Genomic DNA, 7050 nt, shown 5'->3' on the forward strand with positions numbered 1-7050 from the left:
GGAGGGAGGAGGAGAAGTTGGAACAAAAAGTTTCTAAAAATTGATGTCAAAATTTGTTTTTACATGTAATTTGGAAAAGAAAATTCTAAACAGAAAAAAACTATTGATGGCCAAAAATCTGGCCAATGGGTCTACTGTTCATAGCCTCCTTCACATACTATCAGACTACTGTGAACCTCAACAGGTCATTTGGCACCTGCCTACCTTTCTGTGTTTATACATAAAAGAGGGATCATGAGAGTAATGACATTTACCTCATGGAGTTATATGATCAAATGAGATAATCTATGTAGAAAGTTTTGCATATCATAAATTGTTGCACACACGTCAGCCAGTATTTTTAAATGCTCTTATGCTTATTTGACCATACCCTAAAGAGATCAAAGAAAGAGGGAAAGGACTTGTATATTGAATAGTTTATATAGCATCTCTTCACGATAACCAAAAATTGGAAAATAAGGAATTGCTCTCTTGTTGAAGAATAGATAAACAAATTGTGATATATGAATGTAATGAAATATTACTGGGTCATAAAAATAATGAAATGCACAATATCAGAAGGAAAAGGGAAGACTGCAGGGAATTCATTCAGGGAGAAGTGAGCAGAACTAGTAGAACAGATTTTACAATGATGTCAGTATTGTAGATAAAAACTATTTTCACAGACATCAGAACTTTGGTTGATACAATGATAAAACATGAGTTCAAAGGAATGAAGATGAACATGTCACTCATACCCTTCCAGAGAAGTAATAGACTTAAAATGCGAATAGAGGCATACATTTTTGGACGTGTTCAATGTGGGAATTTGTTCTTCTGGATTATGTATGTTTATGATAATGGGTTTGTTTTTCTTTCTTTTTTGTTTATCAATAAAGGGGAGGAAAGGACAGACTAAAATGGAAAAAAGGGAGAGGGTAAAGGTGTCCCAGAAAAGAATTTATATTTCTAGATCATAGCTTAAAATAAAGAAATTTAAAATTATTTACCAGGATTACAATGTTCCTGGTAGGGTCTGACAAAATTATATTTGTCTAGAGTCTTATAAATTTAATCAAGAAAGCTTCAAATAGGGTCATCTAGGTGGTGAAGTGGATAAAGCACCGGCCCTGGATTCAGGAGTACCTGAGTTCAAAGCCGGCCTCAGACACTTGACACTTACTAGCTGTGTGATCTTGGGCAAGTCACTTAACCCCCCATTGCCCCACCAAAAAAAACCTTCAAATCAAAAAAAAAATAGAAGAGTAAAAACCTGTAAAAGTACTTTTACACATAGATAGATGATAGATAGATAGATTATAAATACGTACATTTATATTCATACATATATACATATATACTCAACCATATGCACTCCAGATGCCATAAAAGTAGTAGCCATAAAATGAACAAAATAATTAGAGGTAGCCAGTAATTCACAAAAGAAAACATTCAATTCTGTTCTATTTAACAGATATTTATGAAATTCAGGAAGAGCACTAGCAACAAAACTCATGAGCTTAGAGACCTATAACAAAAAGGCAGGGCACATTGATAAACAAGGTGAACTTGATATGCTAAAGAACAACGAATAGATGTAACCCAATAAATTTTAGTGAGACTTGGTGGGATGGTTGCAATATATGTCGGAAGGAGCACACTTCATTCAAAAGGCTCAGGATGAATAAGAAGAGAGGATATAATGTAGCATTGTATATTAAGAAGATAAGCTGAGGAAAACCTAGAATCAGCAAAAGGAATATGATAGGGGCTATTTAGGCTAAGATCACTTCTGGGAGAAACAGAAGGGATATTAATGTGACTTCTCAGATAGAAGGAGGAGACTAGAAAGGATCTTAGGAAACTGACTGCAAGCCTGGCAAAAAGACAAGATAAGTAGGAGGGATGAGGGACTTAAATTATTTGAACACAGACCGCAGCTTTCTCTCTATGTATATATCTCTGTTTCTGTCTCTATTTCTCTCTCATACATATGAACATACACAGACACACACACATAAAAGTGGAGCAATCAAGGGCTGACTTGCTCTAATGACCATTTCATTCTTCAAAAGGTGATGCAAGAGAAAAGGGGGAAATCATATTCTTTGGGTTTTTGGGGGGTTTTGATTGTTTTTTGGTGAGGCAATTGGGGTTAAGTGACTTTCCCAGGGTCACAGAGCTAGTAAGTGTTAAGTGTCTGAGGTCAGATTTGAACTCAGGTCCTCCTGAATCCAGGGCTGGTGCTCTATTCACTGTGCCACCTAGCTGCCCTGGGGAAATCATATTCTTAACTAAATTCTGACTATCAAAGAAAAATTGGTGGTTGAATTAGACATGATGAAATCTTTGGGAGAAAGCAACCACTTCTACACCTTGGAGTTTGAACAAATAAACTTTAAGGTCCCATCCCACTTCCCATAAATGATCCTATCTCATTAGGTTCTTAGAAACACTGAAAGAGGAGATAAAATTCTGCACAATCTTACAAGTGCTTTGGATTTTCAGGAAATAGATTTAAGAGTTCTGATAAAAGAAATATAGACTACTATGGCTAAGATTCTACAGAGGAAGTCATCCAAAAAAGATGGATGAGAAACTCAAGAATGAAATTCTGATGACACAAATAGAAGCAATGTCAGTGAGTGAAAATAACATGAACTGGTTTTTTTTGTTTTTGTTTTTGTTTGTTGTTGTTTTGTGTGTGTGTGTGTGTGTTGGGTGAGGCTATGAGGGTTAAGTGACTTGCCCAGGGTCACACAGCTAGTAAGTGTCAAGTGTCTGAGGCCAAATTTGAACTCAGGTCCTCCTGAATCCAGGGCTGGTGCTTTATTCACTGCACCACCTAGCTTCCCCCAACATGAACTGTTTTAAAGAATCATATTTGGTCTTAAAAGGCATCTAGTCTGATCATCACATGTTATTCAAGGAAAGAATAGTCCAAGGAAGTTAATCAAGTGGAGCAAGTTGATCTAGTTATCTAAGTTGACCAAAGTCATCTAGGAAGTAAGCATCAGAGCCCCAATTTGAACCCAGGTCCTGTGCCAGAGAAAAGGTTTTTTGCACTACATATACTCTACCTAAAAAACAGTGTGGATGTACTACAAACTCATTCATCAATTTAAGAAAGACATGCATAGATGATGAATGTGAGCACAATAATGGAGAAAAATACAAAAAGTGAGGGAGATTTGGGGAGAGAATACATAAGAATGATGTCAGTAGGGAAAAAGCCCCAAATGATCTGAGAGTGGTGATAATTTCTAACAACCACCAAAACCAAACCAAACCATGGCTATGATGGGGGCAAAGAGGCTCAAAGAAGTAATAAGCTTGCTGCTTTTTGTGGATGAGGTGAGAATGCAGGATGGAAAGGAGGCAGAAATAATCGTCAATCCTTGTTTTACTTGTCTGTCTCTGTCTCATTCACTACATTCCTCCCCTGTCCATGTCTGCTCTCTCTCTCTCTCTCTCTCTCTCTCTCTCTCTCTCTCTCTCTCTCTCTCTCTCTCTCTCTCTCTCTCTCTCTCTCCCTCCTCTCTCTTTTCTCTTTGTGTCTGTATTACTATCAGGTCCTGCCAGGTTAAACACATTTGCTTTTTGGACAGGATTTCTAGACTGGTAGATAGAAAAATATTGTACTGAGAGTTTACCTAGGCATTTGGCCAAATTTCAGTGCTCTTTTTGTGAACGTAACATAAAGATGTGTGCCAGTAAATTTAGATGAACTCAGTGCTAGTTGAATGATTGAACCCAAAGATTAGGCATTAATCATTTGAAGTCAAGCAGGAGCACACCAAGAAACAATCTTGGCCCTGTGTTTCTAACATCTGTATCAATTATTTGAAAGAAAGCATACCTGACCTTTTAAGCACATCTGCAAATAACTCTGGGAGCCAAAGTTATCATGTGTAGCAGAGTCAGCATATGAATATTGTCAAATGCAGGCAAAGATGATGGACTATATCTAATCAGATGATATTTAATCAAGAGAGAAGTCAGGTCATATGCTTGGCTTCAGAACTTGAACCTTGCAAATAGAACTTGGGGAGGTGTAGCTTAATAACAGTTTGTCTGAAACATGATCTGATGGGTTTACTTCAAGATCAATGTTAGTGTTTTCATAAAGTAGTGAAGATAACTAAATGATTGTTAGTCTTCATTAAGAAAGGCCCAGATGTGTATAACCTATTTCAAATTGCTTGCCTTGTCAATGGGGCAGGGGAAGGAAAGAGAGAATATGGAATGCAAAATTTGAAATAAAGTTTTAAGATTGGTTTTGTAGGTAAGTGGGAAAAAATAAAATATTAAATTGAAAAGAAATAAAGACTTAGTGTCCAGAAAAAGGGAGGCAAGAATCCCTGCTCTAGGTTGTCCTGGATAGACCAATGCTATAGAATTTTGACACATTTGGAAGAACATTGACTTGCTGGAGATCATCCAGAGGATAATTTAATAAAACTTCAATGATTATTTGTAGCTGATCCTTACCACACGGTAATAGGGGCACCCATCCAGGAACTGAATCTATTTCATATGAATTCAACTTTCTATGCAGGTTATTCTTGAGCATCCAGGGATTTAGGACCAACAGTTTGCACAGAAATGAGAATTTCCAAACCAGGGTAATCTGTGCAAGGACCACCCCAGCAGCCAGTAAATTTGACAGGATGTTTTGTTGTTGTTGTTATTGCAAATAATATACTCCAGGCTTGTACAGAAATTTCCTGGTGGAACAATTTCTCTGACACTCCCAGATAAAAGGCTCTCCCCAAAGAGTCCAAATCCACCCAGATGAACTCTACTTAGAGTCTGCTTATGTGAGCCTCTCTCTTTGATCTTGCATTAAGAGCATCCACTGTACCTTGTTTTCTTCTATTTAGTTGCCAATAAAATAGCAGATGTACTTTCCACCTCAGTGCTGCACAGAGGTGGAATTTCCATGAGAGTTTAGTGTGCAAAGACCTCCAAATCAGGGTCATAGCAAAAAAAAAAAAAACAATGTGGAAATCACAAGCATTGTCTCCCAGCTGCTGAAAGATGGTGTTTTCTTTTTGAGAGTTATAGGATTTTTTACTTATTTTCTCTTAAAATTCAAATTATTCACATTACTATTTGTCCCTGATTACCATGAGGATCACCATTAGCACCACAGCTACTAATATTCTTACTATTGATATTAATAATTATACCTCATGTTAAGAAGCTTTTAACATTTGTCTTTAAAATACAATAGTAAAAACAGCTGATTTTTCCATGCACCTAGGCTCTGGGTTGGAGCCAACAGTATTGGTGGGGAGCCCTTACTTCCCCCAACATCTAGCACGTTTCCTGTTTATATTTCATTGGCATCTATCTTTCCAATGTTGCAGGCTCCTGGCTAAAGGGAAAATACAGCCACTCATACCATTTCAATCAATCACTAATGATAACTCTTCTAGGAAGACGGAAGAAAACCTCAGACCTTACTATTTGCCCTTCATCCTAAGGACCACTTGGCTTCACCATCTGTTTTGCCATTACATTGTGTTTTCAAGATACCCAGGCATTGTCATCTGCTGATCCCTAAGGACTCTTGAACTTTATCGTAGGCTTTATAGCAGGATTTTAAAAATCTCTAGGGGGCAGCTAGGTGGCACAGTGGATAAAACACTGGCCCTGGATTCAGGAGGACCTGAGTTCAAATCCAGCTTCAGACACTTAACACTTACTAGCTGTGTGACTCTGGGCAAGAAAATTTTTTTTTTAAATAAATCTCCAGACCTTCCTATAAATATCTCCTCTGTGTTCTCATCTCCCATTATTAGAATGGAAGCTCTTCTGTGCAGGGATCATTCTACTGTTCTATTTGTTTCCCAATCACTTAACCCAGTACTTCATACATTGCAAGTACTCAATATTTGCTTATTCAGGTATTCAGTGATTCATATAGTCCTTTATAGTTTACAAAACACTTTACACTCATTATTTCATTTGGAACTAGCATCCACCTTAGATAGGTGACGGTGGTGATGATGTTCATGATGGTGGTGGTGATACCTGCTATTTACATCATACTTTAAGCTTAACAAAAATGCTCAGCATAATTTTCTCATTTATTCCTCACAATATTGCTATGAAGTTGGGGCTACTATTATTGCCACTTTGCAGTTGTGGACACTAAGGCCTAGAGAACATCCTGTGACATGCTTAAGCTGCTAAAATTTGTTCTGAGGTGAGATTCAAACCAAAGTCAGACAATGAGCCAAGCAAGCATTGAATAAGTGCCTACTATATACCAGGCTCTGAGCTAAGCATTGAGGATACAAGGAAACATAGAAGAGTCTTCACTTGCAAGGAACTTATTATCTAATGTTTGAGACAACATGCAAACAACTATATACAAATAAGATATATATGAAAAAATGGAACATAATCAGTAGATCTCTCAGGTTCTAAGTCTATCCCTCTGTTGACTATGCCATGCTGTCTCTGGGTGCTACATGCTTTATTATTCTATTGTTTTAGATAAGGGAAGGAAGGGTCAGAGAAGTGAAAGGATGCAGTCATCTTCATAAACAGAATGGTGGCATCTACATCCTAATTTCTTTTGAATCCAGATGTCATTTCTGTCCAAAGCAAAATAAAAAACCAACCAAACAAACAACTAACTAAATGAATGAATGAATAAATAAATAAATGGATAAATAAGTAAATAAATGAACAAACAAGCAAGTAAATAAATAATTAATTAATAAGTAAATGTGAATGAATAAATAAATAACAGAAAGCCACACATGTCCAGGGGCTTCCCTGCAAGAAGAATAGCCAGAAAGTGCCGTGAACTTAGCAAATATGCCAGTGCCCATGATGGACAAAGAAAACATGGCAGGATTTCTTAGGTTAAGAGAGAGAAATAGGGTGGAGTGTAAAGAGCACTGGAATAATAGGACCTGGGTTAGAATATTGGCTCACATATCATGGATGACCTTGAGTAAGTCAACTTTCTGGGCCTTAGTTTCCCTATCTGTGAAATGATGGGTTTGGATCAGATTAAGTCCAAGGTTTATAAACTTCTGCTCTGAGTCTATG

The sequence above is a fragment of the Dromiciops gliroides genome, chromosome 3 (assembly GCF_019393635.1).
Source record: "Dromiciops gliroides isolate mDroGli1 chromosome 3, mDroGli1.pri, whole genome shotgun sequence".
Lineage (NCBI taxonomy): Eukaryota > Metazoa > Chordata > Mammalia > Microbiotheria > Microbiotheriidae > Dromiciops > Dromiciops gliroides.